This window comes from Herpailurus yagouaroundi, unplaced genomic scaffold (genome assembly GCF_014898765.1).
Source record: "Herpailurus yagouaroundi ecotype Mexico unplaced genomic scaffold, PumYag 29, whole genome shotgun sequence".
Classification (NCBI taxonomy): domain Eukaryota; kingdom Metazoa; phylum Chordata; class Mammalia; order Carnivora; family Felidae; genus Herpailurus; species Herpailurus yagouaroundi.
Genome location: NW_024412377.1, coordinates 121,404,301 through 121,425,812, shown reverse-complemented (window position 1 = coordinate 121,425,812; position 21,512 = coordinate 121,404,301). Strand labels below are relative to the sequence as shown.

General features: G+C 43.9%; 1 protein-coding gene and 1 long non-coding RNA gene across 5 annotated transcripts in view; one reads left to right on the top strand and one right to left on the bottom strand.

Moving 5' to 3' along the window:
* ARHGAP26 (Rho GTPase activating protein 26) overlaps window positions 1-21,512 on the top strand; it is a 427,067-nt gene that overhangs the window by 277,153 nt on the left and 128,402 nt on the right. The gene's annotated exons all lie outside the window — the stretch shown is intronic.
* Window positions 492-21,512, bottom strand: part of LOC121016398 (uncharacterized) — a 30,055-nt gene continuing 9,034 nt past the window's right edge. The window contains exons 2-3 of the long non-coding RNA XR_005784261.1: window positions 8,294-8,359; window positions 492-827 (exon numbers count right to left, since the gene is read on the bottom strand). This is a non-coding gene — a long non-coding RNA (uncharacterized LOC121016398). The remainder of the gene's footprint in view (window positions 828-8,293; window positions 8,360-21,512) is intronic.

Sequence of the window (21,512 nt, the reverse complement as noted above, 5' to 3'; positions counted from 1 at the left end):
TCTCTCTCTCTCTCTCTCCTTCTCTCTCTCTCTCTCTCCTTCTCTCTCTCTCTCTCCTTCTCTCTCTCTCTTTCCTTCTCTCTCTCTCCTTCTCTGTCTCTCTCTCCTCTCTGTCTCTCTCTCTCTCTCTCTCTTCTTCTCTCCCTCTCTCCCCCTCCCTCTCTCCCTCCCTCTCTCTCCCTCTCTCTCTCTCCCCCTCTCTCTCTCTCTCTCCCCCCCCACCTTCTGCCCCTCTTCTCTGCTTGCTCTCTGTCTCTAAAACAAATTTAAAAGATCAAAAAACAAAAAACACTTAACAAAGAGCATTAAAGCTATTGAATGATCCTCACATGGTGTGTTAACTCGATTTAGACATAGGCCAATTTGGGAGGGGAGACTACTACATCTGCAGTGTGGGCACACATACACCAAAATTACAAGATTCAGGGGGTGGAAGGTGAGAGAGAAATGAGGAGGGCAAAATGAACTTTAGTCTCATTGTCAGCTGCTGATTTCTATTATTCTGGTCATTACCCAATTGTCTCATGTTTATTTGAATGATATGTTACTTGTTGTGGCCTTGAAAAAAAGGACAAAATTCTGTAGATGGCAGAAATCATGAAAAAATATTGCGGGGCAAATGCTTGGCATACAAGTGAGACCTTAGCAAAATATGTAGACTCCATTGTCACAAGTTATCAAGGGTTGAGCATTTAGTGGCTTGGCTGTTTTCACCTTCCTGTGATGGGAGTATGAGTACTTCCAGGCATTCCTGCAAATCAAGAAGGATGTCTTCATATTTCCTTCATGATCTAGAAGCAGAGTGAATTGGGTTCGTGTGCAAATGCCTGTGGTTATAAAGAAAGTCATTGTTAGGCCTTGGCACCAAGGAGGATGGACCATAATGGTTAACTAGCATTTTCTGAAGTTGTTTAAGAAAGGGTTAGAGTAAAAGGAAGTGTGCATGGATACTTGGCATTAACATATATCTCATAGATACTCTAATACTGCTTCTTCTTCCATCCCGAGTCTAAAAGATTAGATTTAGTTTAGTGAAGAGCTGTTAAACATGTGAGAAGAGCTAGTTATTTCCCCATCAAGACTAGTCCAAACAAAATAGCTGTGGAATTTTACAAAGCACATTTAAAAGAAAATAGTACTTTTGAGATGATGACTTTCTAAGACGGAAAGCTCCTGTGAGCTTCTCTGGCGCTCTTCCCTCCGCCATACACCCTGGCTCCTAAGCCTTTCTTCTCGCTAGTAACCACTGGCCACCCGCTGCTGCCAGTACAGAATTGCTTAGCTGCTGAGCCACTCACTGGTGGTGTACCCTGATACCCCCATGGAGCCATGTTGACCACATTCTGCAGTTCCATTTGGCTTCTGTCTCACTGAATCCTACCCTGCACTGCTAGTTCTGGTGATTTTAACCCCTGTCTGTCTCTTAAATCTGTCCACCCCCCTGTCCAAGCTGGCATCATCTCTTTCCGAGACTGCTTGCAAAGGCCTCCTCACACCTTACTCGGGCTCACTTCCAATCCCCAGAATGCACACTCTGCAGCCGGGGAACTTGGAACTCTACAGATCTCAACTTGGGATTCCCTTGCTTAAAAAACTTCAAAGGAAGCTTTCCCATTGCTCTGAAGATACCGCTCTGGGTATGGCCTCCAAGGCCGTGTCCACATCAGACCCTTTCACACTCAGCAGCGTCATCCTGTGTCCCTCGTCACCACTGCATCCCTGCTGCATAGTGCACGTAGACATTCATGCGTATTTGTTGGGTAGAGGCATGGAGGGTCTCTTGACCATTTCTCAAACATTCTCTTCCCGGTTCCCTCTTTTTGCCTCTTTCAGTTCATTTTCCTCTGTGTGGAATGGTCCCTCTCTAGCCTCTGCCTGCCAAAGTCTACCTCATTCTTTAACCCTAACTCAAATGCCATTGACTACAAGAATCTGTTCTGCCTCAAGTGCCCTCTCACTTTCCTCAACTCCCATAGCCTTTGCTCATTTCTCCCTTCTGGTGTGTATTACATTGCACCTTGTGGAAGTTTACCAAGTGTCTGCCTTCTCACTCCTATTAGGTTGTGAGCTCCCAAGGGACAGGCAGTCTGTCTTCCTTTATCTTTTGTTTCTTGCCTAGAGGTGGCAAACAAGGGCCTCCAGCCGGAGCAGACCATACATGTGTTCTGTCTGGTATTGTGGTTCCACATGTTGCTGTTTATAAAATTTGGACAGGTTTCCAACATTTTTAACTGGGGTGATTTTACTTGAAAGAATTTAGATCTCTTTGCTCACAGTTGACTACAAGTGGGTAGAGTCCATGCCCTAATGCCTTGGACATGCCTTCTTCAGTGCACCAAGGCCTAGCTGTCTCTGTTGTCCCTTGTGCCCCCTACCTGCCTGGCCATGGGGTAGGCATTTGGATTTTCAGTCCCTGGCCTGCCTATCTGCTAATCCTGAAAGAGAGGCTCGATACTGGACGATCACATAAATAAACGAACAAGCAGAAATGGGCTGGGAGAATTATTTCCCTGACCAGCTCTGTGTTTCTCCTGAAATATTTATTATTTCTGATAAATTGGAGGTCCCTTGAAGAAGTGGAAAGAAGTGCTTCTGGGCCTGTTTATGTGTATGGGCTGGGGGAGAGGGGGAGTGTATTTTTTTTAAGACTAAGAATGGGATTCTCAAAGGACCTTCTCTAGCTGTTTTTGGCAGAGTGTAAGGAAAGTTCATTTAAAGTGACACTGCAAAGAGGACAACCACATACTTGAAAGCAAACAGGCAATTTAGCACTTTAAATTAATGGAAGTGTAGGAAAAAAAATCAGAGCTCTATCCTCACTCAGCCTCGCTGCCAGACCTTCACTTACTTTCAACTCAAAGGTGTCTCTGTTCCGTGACCTTCCAGGCTTTAGGGTTAGGACAAGGCAAGACACAAGTTTCGTTGAAATTTTTGCTCTGAAAAAAAAAAAAAAAAAAAAAAAACAGCGACATTTCTGAATTCAAGGAACTAAATCTTTCACGTCATAAGAAACGCCCATTCTGCAAGGGGAAATTCTTGGCTTCAAGCTGTTACTGCACGGCGTCTTGGAGCGCCTTTGATTTGGGTCTCCTGTTCGTACTGAGTTGTTCCACTTCTGTTGGGTTAATTTTTTCAATGACTTTCCTGTTCTTTGATGTACCTCTTCCTCTTCTGAACCCAGAGTCAGCCATGGAGCTCCCTCTCAAATTCCAGGAGGAGCAAAGAGAAGGATGCTATCTTTTTTCCCTTTCTTAGGGGCTGCTCCCATTTATTATGGGGTATCACAAAAGTGAGAGTGTTAACTAACAAGAACATGACTTAGTTTCTTCTTTGCCAACTTTTAGCAGAGCCAGCTGTCTGTCTTTTCCTTTTCCTTTCCTTTTTTTTTGTCTCTTGCATTTCTGAATTTGAGTCATCTTTCCTTTTTTCTTGATGCATCTAGCTAAAGGTTTGTCTCTTTGGTTTATCTTTTCAAGAAATCAACTCTTCGTTCACTTGATCTTTTGTGTTGTCTTTTTAGTCCCCCTTTCATTTATTTCTGCTGTGGTGAGCCAGACTTCTGCATTAACCCCAGGATTGGTTTCGTTAAATTCTCTTTGTGGCTGAGCAGCAGTGATTGCCTGACTCACATTGTTTGGGGCGCTGATGCCCTCTCTTGTGGTGTCCTCTTTGCATCAATTGGTAAGTGTTATCTGTAATACTTACTTTCTTACACTGACGGGTTTCCTAACCAGTTCTAAACAACTGTTGTGGCTCAAACCTGGCAGCTGCCACGAGGCAGTCGACGTTCATCAGTGAGAGCACAGTGACTAAGAGGCCATTTCTGGACCCAGACAACCCGGTCTTGCTCTTGTCCCTTCTGTAACCTTACGTGAATTGTTTCACTATGCCCGAGTTTCCTCTGAAAATGGAGATTGAATAATAGTGTCAGGAACTTTTAAATTAGCACATCAGATCCTTTTGGCTTCTCCTGTGTGTACCTCAGCCAGCAGTGCAGTAACCAGTTGTGTAGGCTGCACCCTGCTTCATGCAGTTAGAGCTTGGTGGCTTGTCACCTCATGCCCATTCCATGTGCCTCCGGCCTCTTACCTCCCACCCCGGGGAGGCATGACACATAATGGCATTTCTACCTGCACAACCTGGAAGCAGGGGGATATATTTTTTTAAAACTCCCGAGGGTAAACCTTTGACTAATGGGAGGAGGGAGCTGGGCATTCCAAACAGTAATCCTTAGCCACTTGTGAGATGGTTCCAAGAGACAGAGCAAGTGCTGGGGCTTGGACCAGCCAGTGGCTGGCTTCTCTGGTTCATTCCTCCTGAGAACCGCCTAGTAAAGTATATAGAGGTAAACTATAAAAGCCTTCAGCTATTTTACTCTTCTTTCTGGGAAGCCTAGAGACAGCAATAGCACCTGCCTTCTTAGGGTTGTTATGAAGATTAAATGAATTAATCCACATGAAGCTCTTAGAAGAGTGTCTGGCATATAGCACACCCACCATAACTGTAAACTTGTACAATCTGTTTGAGGAATTGGGGGGTGGGGGGAGGAGGATCATGGAGCTGTGCCTTTTAAAGTGAGGGAAGATGGGGAATTGTTGAAGCAATTAAACCAAAACAAGTCATTCTTACCCAGGAAATGGATGATCCTTTCTTCATAGTTCCATTATTGGCCAGCAGATCCCTTAGGGCTTGGTGCTAAAAACACAGCACACGCAGCTCTTGTCCACTTGGGAGAATTTTGTGTATGTGTGTGTGTGTTCATCTTTGCCTTGGTTTGTTTTGGTGGTGGTTTGTGCACATCTGGCCCAAAGTGCTGACCACGGCTCTCACCCTTCCTCACAAGGTCATCTGGGAGAAAGAGCCCGTTAATTCCTGCTTTCAGGTCATACCTTACACCAGGCTTCACACTTCCCTGTGAGTATTCAGTGCTCTTCATGAGTCAAATGCCCTGTAGAACAGTGCACCTGTTAGAAAGAAGCTCTGTGGGGTTGATTTCTATGGGAGGTGAGCAACTACTCACCTTCACCCTGCTGCTTCTTAGTGTTGCAAGGCTGATTTCATCTCAGAAATAGCTGTCTGTGCTGCAGTTTAATAACTGTTAATTTCCTGGAGGGGAATGACACGTTATATCATGAAGACTCATCTTAGTCTGCACAGTCTGGAAATTTCCACTCCTCTTTGTGATCTTCAAAATGTTTCTCTTTGTGGGAGAGTCTGACTTCCCTTCGTTCTTACTCAGTTTCACTGCCCTCTCAGATGCCATTCCCAGATTAAACATTACCATCCTCTGTGAAAACGGTTCTCTGTGCCTGCAGATTACCCCATAGTACACTTGAGACACAGATTTCCCTCTGAGTTACTGAAGTCTGTATTGAGGTATTAATCTATACTCTGAGGAAAGTTGTACGTGTATTTATCCTCATTCTGTCTTGGTAGACACTCTTGCAGCTTAAAAAGAAGGTTTGAAGAAATCGTCGGGTGGTTTGAATTTTGGTGTCCATCTTTTCTGCTTTCTCACAGGTATAGACAAGTTTTTCTTGGAGTAGTTTAGTATGCTCCTTTATTGTTTTCAATTTGGTGGGATAAATGTAAATCATTATTTCTTGGTTCTGTGCAGTTGATGGTAGAGGAACCTAAATTGTTTGGCCTGTTGCTATATTGCAAGCTTGTGTTCTACGCATTTAGGAGTATAACAGAATTTGATAGAATAGGATCACTAATTTATAAAAGTCCTAGTGTAAGTGAGAAAATGTGATGACCTTAGGCCTCAAGAAAGAGCTGCTATACTGGGTCATTGGTTGTAAACGGCAGAAGTCAACTGTGGCTAATAAAAAAAAAAGTATTTTATGCAAGTATTCTGGGTCAGTCACATAACTGAAAGTAGAGTTGAACCATCAGACATGGGAAAGCAACCTCATGGGCCCTGAGGTGCCTGGTATCCTACTCTCCAACTCCATGTTCCTATGCCCTTCACTCTTCTAGAAGATTGTCTCAGATCTTGCTACCTATTTTACTGAGAAATCAGGAGAACTTCCAGAAGCTACCACACCTGTGCCTGTTTCTACCTTTCATCCAGGTATGCTAGAGGAATAGTCTTGTGCTTTTACCTAAAGGCAACTGGTGCCCTGGGGCACTAGAGTGGATTCCTTTTTTTTTTTTAAGTTTATTTATTTTGAGAGAGAGCGAGAGAGCGAGCTCTGGTATGCATAGGTGTGGAGGAGGGGCAGAGAGAGAGGGAGAGAATCGCAAGCAGGTGCCCAGCTGTGAGTGTGGAGCCTGACTCCAGGATCGAACTCACTAACCATGAGATTGTGACCTGAGCCAAAATCAAGAGTCAGATGTTCACCCCACTGAGCCACCCAGGGCACCCCCCCACACCCCCCGCACTGCTTCCTGACTGCGTCCGTAAGGACTTGGCTCCAACAGTTTTCCCCTCTCTCTCCTACATTATCAACTTTTCAGTCTCTGTTGAGTCTTTCCTTTCAGCACGTGTTGTAATTTTTGTGATCCTTTACAAATGAAAAACAACAACCACCACCTTTCCCACTCTTGCCTCCCCTTCTAGATACCGCCCCATATCTTTCTGCTCTTCTCAGCAGAATCTCTCAAATAGTTGTCTGTGTTACTGCTCCCAAATCCTCTCTTGAACCTACTCCACATGGGCTTTTTTACACCCACTCCTCCACTGAAAAGTGTCATGTTGGTGTTGCTAAATCCGTTTCAGACTTCCCTTCCCTGATCATTCTGAAGCTTTTCACAGTTTCTCACTCCCTCTTCCTTGAAATGCTCTCCTCGCTTGGCTTCCAGGGTACCACACTCTCCTGTTTTTCCTCTTCCCTTCTGGCTGCTCCTTTTTAGTCCTGTTTGCTGTGCCCCAGGGCTCAGCCCTTGAATCTTTAGGCCTGATCTAACCTTCCTCGTTCTCCTCCTCAATGAGGCCTTGCTCTAAGATGGTAACTGCCAGCCCTTGTGCTCCCTCTCTGCTAGCATTGTGTCATTTTTTCCTCAGCACTTATCATTATTTCATATACTCTATATACTTGTTTATTGTTGTTTTCTTCTCACTGAAATGTAAGCCCCTGAAGTCAGAGACTTCGGTCTGCTTCTGTACTGCTATATCCTCAGCATCTAGAACAGTGCTTTGTACATAGTAGGAGGCACTCATAAATATTTATTAACTACTAAGTAAAATAAGAGGTGGAAAATATCCAGGGAACTCACGGGTAGCTCCTTTGGAGCACTGCATTTGGAATGTCCTAGCTCTGACCACCTGGAATCTCTCTTGGGATTCCATGCAGCTTTACATTCCTAGTTAAAGAGAGTTCTAATACCCTCTCTTGAGTAATGCCCCCACTTCTCTAGTGAGGCAGTAGTGGGGTTCTCAACTGACATTCTTGGTGGAACCACACATAATGAGAAAGGGGTAATCCAAGGAAAACTGGATGCCATTATTCAAAGGATGCTGGATGGGTAAAAGTACCTGGTATTCGTTGTGTTTGCTGAGACACTATTTTTTGCCTTGCACATTCCCTTTTGTATAGGCCTTGGCACAAATATTAATTCTCTGGTAGATCTCCTAAGTGCCTGGGTAACCCTGTCATGCATCATTATTTAGAAGATGGGGCCATCAGAATGATAAAAACAGCAAACATAGCATTCTTTGATTTCCCTAATACCTCAGCTCAGTTCCCCAGAATGCTTGTTTCTCCTTCTACATGAGCTAGTACTTTATAAAAGCCTGGGGCCTCCTTTCAGAGCATGCCTTCAGAAGTGCCCTGCACCCAGGGTCATCCCCAGTGGAGTTTGACCTGGAGTGGAGGTGCCGGCGCTGGCTCAGGTCAGCAACACCCAGCCCTGGGCCATTTAAACCCATGTCCTTAAGTCACCAGGCAGGTGGCAGTTTTCCATTTCAAGCATGTCTCTCCGTCTAGCTGGCTAATCAGGTTTTCTTGTTCTGTTGAGAGATAACCTTGACATTTTGCTTCTTTAAGAACTATACTTCCTTTCTCACTAGAACTGCCACTTAACCTGCTTAGCATGGCACCCAGATGAAAGTTTTCCTCCCAAAATAGTTAGAATGTTTCACAAGATCGTTCTACCTGGCTCTAGCCAGATGTTTAATGAGGCGGAGAATGTTGGCAAGACCGTAGATTATCCTTTCCTTGTCATGTCATTAATGTGCCGTGACTCTGGACATGAACAGGCCCATCAGAAATTGTTTTAGTCATGGTTAAGTCTGATCTTACTCATTTGAAAAAGAAGGGAAACCTTAGGCAAATGTCTTGATACTTACTGGTCCTTCTAATGTTCCTCCTTTGGACATGGGGGGAATCCAAAAGTGAATCCCTGATGAACAGATCTGTAAAGGACCAGAATAATGATTCATTTTAAAATAAAGCCAAAAGGAAACATTCCAAAGTGAAGCACATTTCAGTAACAAAAATTCCAAGTTACATGCCAGTTATTATTAAAGGAGGCTGTCCCTGTATCCATATGCTCTTTGGGATTTGGCAGTGTGTTGAAACCAATGATATTTGTGTTGTTGATAATCAAGAGCATCTCTGAGGCACCTGCGTGGCTCAGTCAGTTAAGCATCCGACTCTTGATTTGGCTCAGGTCACGGTCTCATGGTTTGTGGGTTGGAGCCTCACATCGGGCTCTGTGCTGATGGTGCAGAGCCTGCTTGGGATTCTCTCTCTTGCTTTCTCTGCTTCTCCCCCACTCATGCTCTCTCTTTCCCAGCTAGCATCTCTGCTGAAGCTAGCTAGGACAGAGCTGGACTGAGAAAAAGACATGGGGCAGCACTGTTGGCATCTATTTCAGCATGTATTAATTTCTTGAGATCCTGTTATGCACACGGCACCTATTCAAGATGCAAACTGTTACTTCTGTTAGGAGGTGGTAGGAGGGAGCATTGGCCCCAAAAGATGTCCTACTCCTGTGTTGTTACAGACTCATTTTATGCACAATCTTGAGCAAGTTTACCAAATCTTGGATTTCTTTGTCCACAAAATAGGGGAATTCTTCTTGTAGTAAAAACAAAGCAAAACAAAACAAAAAAAAACACGCATATACACAGACATACACATACACAGTGCAGTTAAGGCAAATAGTCTAGGGGTGCCTGGGTGGCTGAGTCGGTTAAGCACCCGACTTCCGCTCAGTTCATGATCTCGCGATTCATGAGTTCGAGCCCCGCCTCAGGCTGTATACTGATGGCTCAGAGCCTGGAGCCTGCTTTGAATTCTGTGTCTCCCTCTCTCTCTCTCTGCCCCTCCCTCGTTCACACTCTGTCTCTCTCTGTCTCTCAAAAATGAATAGACATTTACAAATTTTTTTTTAAATAATAAGGAAAAGAGTCTAGAAGGAGCTATCCACAAATATCTTAACTGTTATCTCTAGATACGTGGGTTTTCTAACGTTGGCTACTTTATCTTTGAAATTTTGTAAAATGATTATGTGTGCTATTTTTTAAAACTACTATTACTTTTAATGAATGGAGCAGCTTTTTGACTCTGAGCCCCTTTAAAATCAAAGATATCTAAGATTTTATGCACAGGACTGGCTAGGACAAGACTTGACAGTCAGTCCTGTATTCTGAGATAGAATCCCTTCTGTCTGCTTTTGTTCCCAAACTTTTGTCTGCTTCGCTGCTCATTTGCATTTCTACCTGAAAGTGGGCAGCAGAGAGAAAGAATGCGTGTCAGCAATGCTGGAGATGGTAAAACTTTAACCTGAAAAGGTTTTGGGGTTTTTGTCCCCAACTAGTATTACTAATGACTTTTAAATATACCAATTTTTGTTTTTCTCAATTCCTTACCTATCAGTTAATTGAATATGAATATCACTCTTATGGTATAACTAGTTTAAAAGAAAAATAACAACATAAACTGCATTGTTTTTTGTTTCTGTATTGTGTCTTTTGGTCCTGTTTTCACGTATTGTGAGGGTCCACTCATCCACCATGGACTCATCTCTTTTCCTCTTGTAGTCAATCTATTCCAGCCTGTGGAACCCAGAGCTTTTCCTACCTATCTCTCTGCCCAGATGTGCCAGCGCAGGGGTTAGAAAACCCTGCTGCTGATTTTTGTATGGCCTTATGTAAGTTCATGATGGTTATTTACATTTTAAAATAGTTGGAAGAAAATAAGAAGAATAGCTCATGACACATGAAAATTATAAGAAATTTAAATGTCAGTGTTGATAAAGTTTTATTGGAACAGAGCCACACTTAATCATTTACATATTATCTGTGGCAGTCTCCAAATTACACTGGTTGGTTGAGAAGTTGCAGGAGAAACCATGTGGCTCTCAAAGCCTGAAATACTTACCGTCTGGTTCTTTAGAGAACCAGTTTGCCAACTCTGTGCTAGAGACTCCTCTTCCTTGGATGTCTTTGAGCTAAGACCTGTTGAGACGTGCTAATTCATTCAAGAGATGCTTATCAAGTGCCTGCAGTGTGCCAGACCCTGTGCTAGACACAGGTATCAAAGGTGAACACGATGCCTTTTCTATTAAGAGGAACAGCCTAGAGAGGAATGTGGACATGTCCACAGGTGAACCACAGCATCTGTGTGCTGCTGCCCAGGTGTGTGGTTGGGGCTGTGGGTGCTCCCAGCGGGTGCCCTGACTATTCTGGGGAAGGCAGGAAGAGAGGAACGAGGTCTTCCTTAGGTCGTGGATAACCAAGCTTTGATAGCTTAAAGCTGCATTGTTCTACATAGGTGAGTTTTAATTATAACACTAGAATTGTTGCATTAAAGTTCATTGTTAACTAGAATAAGAGTTGTCATAATCTTAACAAGAGAGCCTTTAACGTCTCGATTGTGCGTAAAAATTATTGCTCTGTTATGGGATCAACATTTTATAGAGCTATGTAAATAAACATCGTATAGAATGACTTTAGTTTATCATCATCGAAATTAAAATTTTCTTGTAACAATCACTGTTAGCTATGCACTTGGGAGGGGGAATAGACTTTTACATTAAAAGTGCAATTTTCACTTGCTTTAGGTTTGTTTTGTTTTGTTTTCACATATTCCTTAGTTCATTTTTAAAAAGTTAACTCTTCTGTACTAAGGATGTTTGTTTTTTGTATAAAAAGATCACTGACCCCATTCAGGCTTTCCTGAATCATCATGTTGGGGGCTTGGTGGGGGGGTGGGCAGGGAGTTTAATGTTTGTTTATTTTTGAGAGAGACAGAGTGTGAGCAGGGGAGGGGCAGAGAGAGAGGGAGACATAGAATCTGAAGCAGGCTCCAGGCTCTCAGCTGTTAGCACAGAGCCTGATGCGGGGCTCAGACTCAGAAACCTTGAGATCATGACCTGAGCCAAAGTCAGATGCCCAACTGACCGAGCCACCCAGGCACCCCAAGGGAGTTTTATTTTTTAATAACTGCCCAAGTGGTTTGCATCTACACCGAAGTCTGGGATTCCCCAAGACGATATGAAGGAATCTTGCTGATTTCCCAAAACATGGCCCCTCTCCCTCTTTCTTTCTTCTTTTCCTGGGGGGGGCTGAGGGAGGAGGTAGAGGAGGAATTAGAGCAAAATGTATAAAAAATCATTTAGAATATAACGTGTATTTGATATATATTTGCATGTTTTGCTGTAATTTTTCATGTGTATATAGTTATGCACACATAGGAATATATACTTGTATCACAGTCAGCATTTGGCCTGTTTGTTCTCGCTCTCACATTAACACTGAAATCCTCTTTCGGCTCCCTCCCCAGTTCCTTCCCTTTGCCCTCCAGTGGAAAGTTAACATGAATTTTAGCATGTATCCTTTTGAACTATGTTCTGATAGTTTAAAACTGATTTTTTTCTCTGTGTGCCCAAATATAGTCATCTAGTATTTGTGTGTGTATGTGTGTGTTATAATTTCCATAAATGGCATCAGAGTGTACTCTCATTTTTCAGCTTGTGTTTGTCACTCAGTTTTATCTGTTTGAGATAAATGCTAGTTCATTCCTCTAAATGCTGTGTAAATAACGCCACATATTATTTATCCCCTTTCTCCTATTGGAAAACATTTAGTTGTTGCTAATTTTTTGCCATTATAAACAATGCTGCATTGAACATCCTTGCAGACACACTTTTGTGAACGTGTGAATTTTGGCGTAGTGTGAACCTGGCAGTGGAACTGGGGGGATGCACACAGCTTTTTTCCTTTTTACAGACATGGCCAAATTATTCTCCATAATGACTGAGTCTGCGTATATGCCTGACATACTTTTCATCTGGAGCCATAGACTGATACAAATACAGAATCCTTCCCGTGGCACCTCTGGGGTTTCAGGCAGTGCCATAAGTTCTCTGCATTATGTTTGTGGGAGTCGCTAAATTACCATCTAACCTGAACTGTAAAAAATTTAAAATGCAGAATTTAGGCTTAAGGGAGGTTAGAGTGGAGGTGGTAGCATGCAGGCCTAGAATGCCAAGGAGGAAAAAAGAACCAAAGGAGTGAATCTCTTCGTGGAGTGCTGGGCCGGCTGGTGTTACACCACCCAGGAAGATCTGACATAGACACGTCCCAGCAACTCGACTTGTTTCTCTCCTCACCAAGGGGGCCTCAGCAAGTCCTCTTTATTCTAAAACCTAAGGGCTCCTGACCTGTGCCTCATCCTCCATGAAATAGCCCCACATCCTGGAGACCCAGCAGCTGCAGGCCCAACTCTCAAAGGCCTCGGTGTACCTGACTTGGCTCCAGGGGCTCCTGGCTTAAACAGGTTGCTGTGGCTGTGGAGCACCTTTTATGGACTGCAAAGGCTCCGCTGACTTTTTCGTGCAGGTCTCTTTTGAGGATGAATCTGAAGTTGCTAATTGGTGTGAGGAATGTCTAGAAGCAAAATGTAAAGTCTGTCTTCCGGACTTGGGATCTGCATAGCCATCTGGACCCCCGTGAGGGATCTAAGGCCAGGAATACTCACTGCTCTGTGGCTTCTCAGTAGTGGGGAGGCGGCTGTAGCTGTTGATGCCTGGTCTCCTCTTTTGGAGTGCAGGCTGAGCACATCTCTCTTTCCCCAACAGTGTTTGCAAATCGTATTCATAAGGACCTGATTGCCTCTCACCTTTGCTGCCAGTCTCTAAAGGCCAACTAGTTTCAGCTTGCCCTTTCATAGGTTTTACCACCACTGAAGTATACCAACCCATGACTCTGTTTCCTGCCTCCTGTGAATGGACAGGAAGTGGAAGGAAGGAAGCAAGAAAGCTAATGAAGAGAAAAAAAAAAGTCTTAACCAAGACTAGGTTCCTGCATACCCAGCCAATAACATTATCGTCACTCAGTAAAAAAAAAATGTAAGTTGTAGGTCAAGTAAGCCGGGACCCCAATATGATGTGTCAAGCAGGGCTCGAACTGGGATGAGACAAGAGGGACACCTGGGGTGCAAAATTGAAGGCGGCAATGACTTTTAAGATCCTGAGAGTAAGCGCCTCTTTATATTTAAAGAAGGAGAATTTAAAGAAGTGCTAAAGAGGTGCTTGCTCTCAGGCTTGTTACAGATGGTCACCTCCCAGGTCTCTGTTGCCTGACCCTCATCCGGGCCCTGGGTGGGTTCAAATTCCCCTTTTGGGCTTTTTGGTACCATGCAGACCTGAGTCCTTCCTCATGTTTTCCTCAGGTATGGGCAGTGACTGGCAGTCACTAGAGAATAGAGATGGGTTCAGTCTGTCTTTAGTTGGCTATCTCTGCTGCATCTGGAATTTCATAGCAGGCAGTGGGAAAAGGGGGTTTCAGATACAGAACTTCGGTGTAGAGAGACCTTTTCAGGAATGTGTTTGTTGCAGTTTAGCATGGATAATTTAAAATTGCCAGACCCCAACACACACACACTAATTGAAAGCTGGCTGTGTGCGCCACTGTGGCAAAATAGAAACAGGTGGATCTGATCTGCTGAGGAATTGGGGAAGTAACTTCCAGACCTCTGCCCCCACTGGGCTCCATAAGTACTTTGCGGCTGGCTGGTGAAAGGAACCAGTTGGTTCAAGGAACCAATCCTGCATTCAGGCACATTATCTCCTTACCATACTCTGCAAATGTGGACCCCAAAGGTAACATACAGCTAAACTGAGGAAGAATAATATTGGCCATGGAAAAGGTCCTGGGATTATCATATGATCTTATCACAGGTTTAATTTTTCCTTGGTTCCTCAAAACCAGTGCTGCAGAAGACCTTCCCCTCCTTTAATATAGCTTCTGTTGGGACTACTAAGAAAATTGGGCACATATGAGTGCAAAGTCAGCTAGAGATGAGTAAAAGGCAGGTGGGTGGGGAGAACACAAGGGATCTATATAGTTACAACAAAACAAGTTAGGTTGGGTAAGCCTATGAAAAAACTGGTTTTTTTATCCTGCTCTACTGTGAAGTAAGCATCTTTCCTGTTACAGCAGAAACCCCCTTTCCCCTTCTCTGTTTATTACTGCTTGCCTATAAGGCCTTCACTTGAGCCTTTGCTACCAGGCTAAGGCTCTTCTGTCTTTGCACTTAGCATGGGAGAAAGGAAGATGAGGAGATCACCCAGGAAGCTCTGTTGGCTGTTTCAGAGTTAACTGTGGTATGCAGCTAATTTGATTATCACATTTAACCAAAAACACCTGCAGGGACTGCCAGACAGAGTATAGCCAGCCTGGTATTATGGGCCTCATACAAACCCTTACCACTGCCAGACTGGATTAAATGGTTGTGTTTTTTTTTTTTTTTTTTTTTAAAACATAAGTGCCTCATTCAGGCCTCTGAGCAAGTATTTACATCATCTTGGTGACTCCTTGGAATAGAAGATGCACGGAGGACCTGCTTTGCCTTTGGACTCATGTCCCTGTGGCCTTAGTGTAGTGTTGGTGAAACTGACCCGGTGGTGCATCATGTCTAGGGAAAATGAGCTTGTTTAATGTCAGCTTCTCATGGCCTGGGCCTAGAGGTAGGAGGTAAGATACAGAAGTCTCTCAGCACCCAAAACCTGGGCTCATATTACCCCACGTTCTCTTCTCTCCTTTTGAACGACAAGGTCAGCAGTCACCTAGCCTCAGGACATTTGGATGGGAAGAGCTGTGAAGCCCTAGGAGTATGACCTAGCTTTGGATAATGGGGCACTTGGAACTACTCCAGTGGAGTTCAGATGGCAGTTCCAGTAAGGGAGTATCTGTCCTTGTTACCTGTAAGACAGAAGTTGGCCTGATTTGTCTAAGACTGATAGGATCCTTCCCTTAGTCAAATATTGGGGTGCCTGTTACACACCAGTGCTATTCTAGGCATAGTGATACAGCAGCAACCAAGACAGATAAAGTTCCTGCTCACCTGGAACTCAAATTTTAATTGAGGAGAGAGACAGATATTTGCAAATATTCATTGAGCAACTAGTCAATGTCCTATGAATACAGCAGCAGATTGTTTAAAAATGTGGTATGAAAATGCAGACTAAACTTACAGTGAAAATAGTTTCAGGGAGTTTTAAGTGCTCTCAGAGAAGGGTTTGCAGTTACAATGATGGGAGTGCATAAGGAGCTGTTAGATGAGGTGGTCACAGGAGATGCCACTTGAGTCACTACCTGCGTGAAGTGAAAGAGTAAAGCCATGGGAAGAGTTAGGAGAAGACTTTTCCGGACAGAGGGAGTAGTAGGTACAGACGCCCTGAGAAGGGACCCTGCTGAGCATGGAAACACACCTGGCTTATTCCAGGAACAGTGAGGTCAGTATACAGGCTGGATTTGGAGAACTAAGCAGGGGCTAGACCAGGTGGGGTTTGGGGGGCCATGGGAAGAAGTTTGAATTACACTCCGGTTATAGTGGGAAGCTATCACATTGCTGAAAGGGTGGGTGATATGATATGTTTTTGTTTTTTTCTCCCAGAGAGCTCTGTTGATCCCTGGAGAATGAGCTGAATCAAAGTGGAGTCTAGGAGACCGGTTGAAGGTTATTGCAGTAGTCCAGACTAAAGACGTTAGAGGCCTGAATGAGGATGGTAGTGGTGGGAGTGGGGAAGTGGTCAAATCTGTGATATACTTTGAAGATTGGGCCAGTGGGGATAAGTCATGGGCTGGATGTGGCATCTGAGAGGAATGAGGGGTGACTCCTGAGGTTTAGGCCTTCTATAGAAAAGACAGGGAAGTCTAGTTCTATTGTATTGGTGGGGGTGGGGTGGGTTGGTGTCAGCATGAACATGTCAAGAGTTCTCTTGAGAGCTTTGAGCATATAGGTGATTTTTTCTTTACTATGTATCAACATGGAACTGATCAGATCACTGAGACTAGGTCTGTGGGTAGAGTAGTCCCAGGGCAGAGTCCTGAGCACTGCAGCATTTAGAGGTGGGAAGAGAAGGATCTAGCAGTGAAGACTGGAAGGAGCAGTCTGTAATCCAAACAGAGGGTTCTGGTCGTGCCCTAGTTAGGGCTCACACCTTATACAATGAACCAAAATTGAACTCTGAAAATCTAAGCCTGCTGTTTGGGGAATAAATTACTTGGTTTATTTAAGGTAACGACTATGTAATTGGTTTTCCATTGATGTTTTTGAAAATTGCACATCATTTAAGAGTGGAAGCCCTGGGGTCAGACAGATTAGAGGCCAAATTCCACTTGCACCTGGGGGGCCTTAGGTAATTATCTGACATATGGGACTCTGTCTTCATCTATAAAATGGGGAGAACTTACCTCAGAGTCCTGTTGTGAAGATTAAGTGAGTCGATGCGTGCAAAGTGCATGCCACTGTTTCTGGCATGGAGGAAAGGCTCAAAAATGGCAGCTTACACTGCATTAACACTTGTTCAGGGTGTATTGCTGTGAATGTTTAATACTTGGTGCTATACTTACTTTTCTGCTTTGCATTCTTGGGTCTTCATTTGCTATTTATAACTGCTGTTTGGTATTGGTTGCTGGCTCTCAGCTTGGCAATACCCAGTTGCTTCATCCTTGAGATTTGCCCTAATCCCTAAGGCAGTAATTATGTCATCCTGGAGGTGTTCAGAGAAATTCCTTTAGGGTGAATGAATTCTGGACTGTCACAAGAATATGGAGCTGTGTTGATTGTTCCCAGCCAGGGAGAATTGTTCCCCTCACTACTTGTCCCCACTCAAAAGTCAGGAGCAATAAGAATTTATATTGAAGAATTTATGAATATAAATAATAGAATAATAAAATCACTTGGCATCTGTTGAAGTATGTGTCAGATGGTTTCAGTATATAATATCTAGTCTCATTGCAGAAATCCCAAAAAGTAGATGTTGGGATTTATTAATTTACAGAGGAGAACATTAGGATTCAGAGAGTGACATTATCTGGGGTGCCTGGCTAGCTCAATCAGTGGTGGAGCATTGTGATTCTTGATCTCCTGGTTGTGGGTTCGAGCCCCACATTGGGTGTAGTGGTTACTTAAAAATAAAATCTTAAAAAAAAAAAAACCTACAAAAACACAAAGGGTCACACATTGTCTTGACCAGAGTCATACTGCTACCATGTTTCAAAGTCAAGATTTGTTGGCATGTTCCTATAGGAGTCCTGAGCCTAATTGTTTTTTGTGCTACATTCTGCCCCCACATAAGCATTCATTATAGATCTGAAACCAAGATAATGGGAACCAAGTTCATTGTAAGCAAACTTCTCCTTGTATTTTACATATTACCGGTTTGATTTCATGAAAAGAATATTCTTTTCAAATCGTAAAAGTGGAAGTTAATTTAGTTTTTCCCATGGTTGCTATTTAATGATTCTTCTGCTACCATGCTGCTTACCTTTATCTGGTTATTCATAGCTAAATATGTGTTTGTATTCCTTAAGGTAAAGGGTCATCACTGTTGACTTTACATTTTCCTGGACCATATCAATAAGTTATAGTTGCTAAGAATCTCTGCAGAGTATATCCCTCAGTGGAAGGCAATCCTTAATGCACATTGGGGAAACTAGATCTAGAGGGTTTGTTTCTTTGTTTTTCCTTTTTCTTCCCTCCATACCACCTTAGTCACAGATGGCATTGTTTCCCAGATGTGGTCTACATTACTAGTGATATAAAACACAAGCAATAGCCGTCTTCCTAATAAGGAAGCTCATTTACCATTTATAAATACATCTAAAGTTCAACTTCATTTTCATCTCAAGTGTCCATTCCAGTAACGGGTCCAGTAATCAGTTTTGCTACAGCAAAATGTATCTTTGTCTCCCTCTCTCCTCTCCTTTCCACTCTTGTGTTCTTTGAGGGGTAGGAGATCAAGACTTATTTGTCTGACTGTCCCTAGCATCTAGTCTGTTGGTCATGTTGTAGGTGCTCACTGTATATCCTGTGAATTGAGAAGAATTGGCCCTTTCTTTTCTTTTGCATCTTAACTCAGATCCAGTATATCTTTATCTTATTCTTTGGGACTTCCCTCTCTTATAGGAAGCCCTTGGATATTTCGTTTGCAGGGGAAACTTAAGTCATTCTATATGATGAACTTACAGCCTAATTTTAGAGCAATGTTCTCCTAGATGAGACCCTTGAGCTCTTTCCTCCACTTTAATGATGGTGTCTAGGCAGGATCCAGCTATCCGTGTTGTTGACCTTGATATCATGCCACCAGCCCAGTCCATCTAGATGCATTCTTTAAAAGATAAGTTTTTTTCATCATATTCCATTAAAACAGAAAAAGAAAAAATAAGAATGAGGCTGATTGGGCTGCTTGTGCCCAGCCGTAGACTCTGGATTCACACTCCCTGTGCTGATTGATTTGTGATGGCTCTAGACATGAATTTGGAATATGCAAGGAGCAGCTCTTTCCTCCTTTTTTGCTTCCTTGAGCAGAATGCCTGGATTGCTTATGGGAAATTTGGCTGGATTGCTTATAGGAAATTTGGCAGGAGAGCAAGGGAAGGATTATGGCCTGAATTTCCACAGAACTGGAGGGAGGTGTGTTTGGAACTAAAGGGAGCCCTGCCCTTTTCACTGCCCTACTTGAAGCTGACGTGTGCCCTCCGTGGCATGGCATACTAAGGCATGCTTGATCTGGACACCGCCTCCCCTGCAGCCTTGCCTTTTCACACCATGCCAAAAGCCTGATGCTCTGGGAGTGACTCTTTCTTAAGCCTGTGTCTCTCTCTGAACTGCTGCACGGGCAGAAATTGCTGTTCCTCACTCCGACCCTGTGCACTGTGCATAATGTGGTCACAGCCTCTGACACCCTTGATTCACTGATTGTTCTTCCTCTTTGTTATAGGACAAGCTCCTTGATGATAGGCCTAATGTCTGCCTCGTCATTGGTCCCACTCGGCCTGCCCCGTTGGAGGCGCTTTACAGAGCTTCCTCTGGTGGGAGCCAATAGAGGAGGCATTCAGCAGATAGTCCCCTCTACACATGTAGCTACAAACTGCAGCAGAGTACAGGGACTGTCCCTTATCGAGGGTTGGGGGGTGAGCTAAGAGCTAAATGATCGGTAGGAGTCAGTTGAGTAAAGAAAAAGGACACAAGGGAAGAGGCTCCCAGATTACAGCATATGTGAAGGTAAGAGTGTAGTTGGAGTACACAGAGGAAGGGGCCAAGGTGGAGATTAGCTTAGGAGAAGTATTGCAGGGGCATTAGTCTAATAGCATATAATGAATAATTTCTAAGTGAAGTAATCAGTCTGAGTTTCCTAACCAGACAGGCAGTACTGCAAACCAGATCCTGTTCAGGCTGTCCTCACCCCAGACTTTGAGGCTGGTGGTGGCAGAGGCATAGTGCTCCAGAGCATTTGTTCAGCTTAACTCAGCGTTGATCCATTTTAGTGGACTTGGAGTGTCAGAAGTTAGCTGAGGAGTAGCTGTGGGTACAAGGAAGGAAGCAAAAGAACACCTTGAAATTCAAACTCCTTGGAGACCATTTTGGTTGTTGAGATTCTGGCTTTTTAAAGTTATGATTAATGCTTTCTTGTAAGACTTAAATAATTTTAGCTATACTTGTCTCCATCACGCTAAGGAGACTCTCCACTTGTCAAGGCTGATAGATTGCCCATCAGTGCTTTTCACAGAGAAAAAGGGCAAAACTCTTGTTTTCATCCCAGTCTTTGACATGCAGAGCTGGTCATACAGAGTTTCATATGGTAGATGCTGATGTGGCTTCTACTGACCATAAAAGATGAGGCAGTTCGGGAGAATATTTTTCTCTCCAGAGTAGCTGGGGAAAAGAATTGTAAAGCTGGGTATGGCCATTCAGAGCACTAGAAAGCTGCCCGTCCGTTCTGGCCCTGCTGAAGTGACACAAGCCCCGTTGTCTCTGTTTTATGTAGAATGCCTACTGGGGGGGGGAATGAATTTGGGCCTCCATCTGTATTTTTTGTTCATCATGCAGGCCACTTTTGCCAGTGCACCTAGATCCCTGGAGTGATGAGAATGGAAGAAATAACCACAGAGCCCTAAATCCTAACCCCGGGGTCCTTTCACCTTGGCCATTATTCTAGGGTTTATTACCTGGAGATTGAGCCAGGCTTCCTTGTGTTGAGATACTTCCCGCCCTTCATAGCATGTTAGGCTGCTGCTGAGATGGTGCCAGTGTAAATTCTCTTCAGCCTAAGTGCACGTCTTCATTCTTCCCTCTCATTGGGGGGGTGGGGGGTGGGAGGGTCTGGATACCAAAGAACTTGTTTTAGTTAATACAGAGGGGTTTGCTGGGCATCACTGGTTCTTCACATGGTCTGACATCCATGCGTGCCTGGAGCTACAGTAGAGTTCGGGATCCCGCTCTCACTTGGGCTCATGCTTATGTGTGTGTGCACACTCTCTCATGAGCCCCTCCCCTCCCCCGCCACCCCTGTTTGTTTTTCTCTGTCTGTCTCTCTGTCTCTCACTTACTTGTGTCATCTCTTTTGATGCAACTCCTGCAGTCTGCTCCTGAAGTCTGCTGGTTTTATAGGCTTGCTGGGTTACGTTCCATGAAGTTTCCCAAGCACTAGATAAATGCCACCAAGGTCAGTGGCATCGTGACCCACATTTGCTCTCTGGGGACTCAAAGATCTGTGCAGGATCTAGAGTGCGGCCCCTCCCTCTTTAGAATTCAGACCTTCCTGGTAATGAGCGCCCGCCCTCCAGAGCATCAAGATGTTAACAGGATTTCTTAGACACACTCACATTAAGGTGTTGCAAGGCTGCCCTGTTGTTTCACTGTGGGGAACCAGAGCTGTTACCACTTGTGCTGTAAGAACTTGGTTGTTACATAGGAATTAAAGGAATTTGCCTTTCAGCAACTATAAAAGGATGAGTATCCAACTGTTGTGTTTGTTTTGAAAGCAGTTTAGTGCCAGAAAGGCGTGTTTGATAGAGTTCAGGAGACTACAGTCCCTTCTAAACCCTCTGTTTATTCATGACTGCATTTATTATATGCCAGCCCCCAACATCTCCTTCACTGTGCTGTCTGCGCACTCTCCGTAGCTTTCTTTGAGTTCTTCAAACTCGCCCTCCTCTCTCTGGCCATAGGGTCTTGGTCGGTTACCTCTGACAGAATACTCCTCCTTCATCTAGTTAACCCCTGCATGTTTTTTCTTTTTTAATGCTTATTTGTTTATTTTGAGAGAGT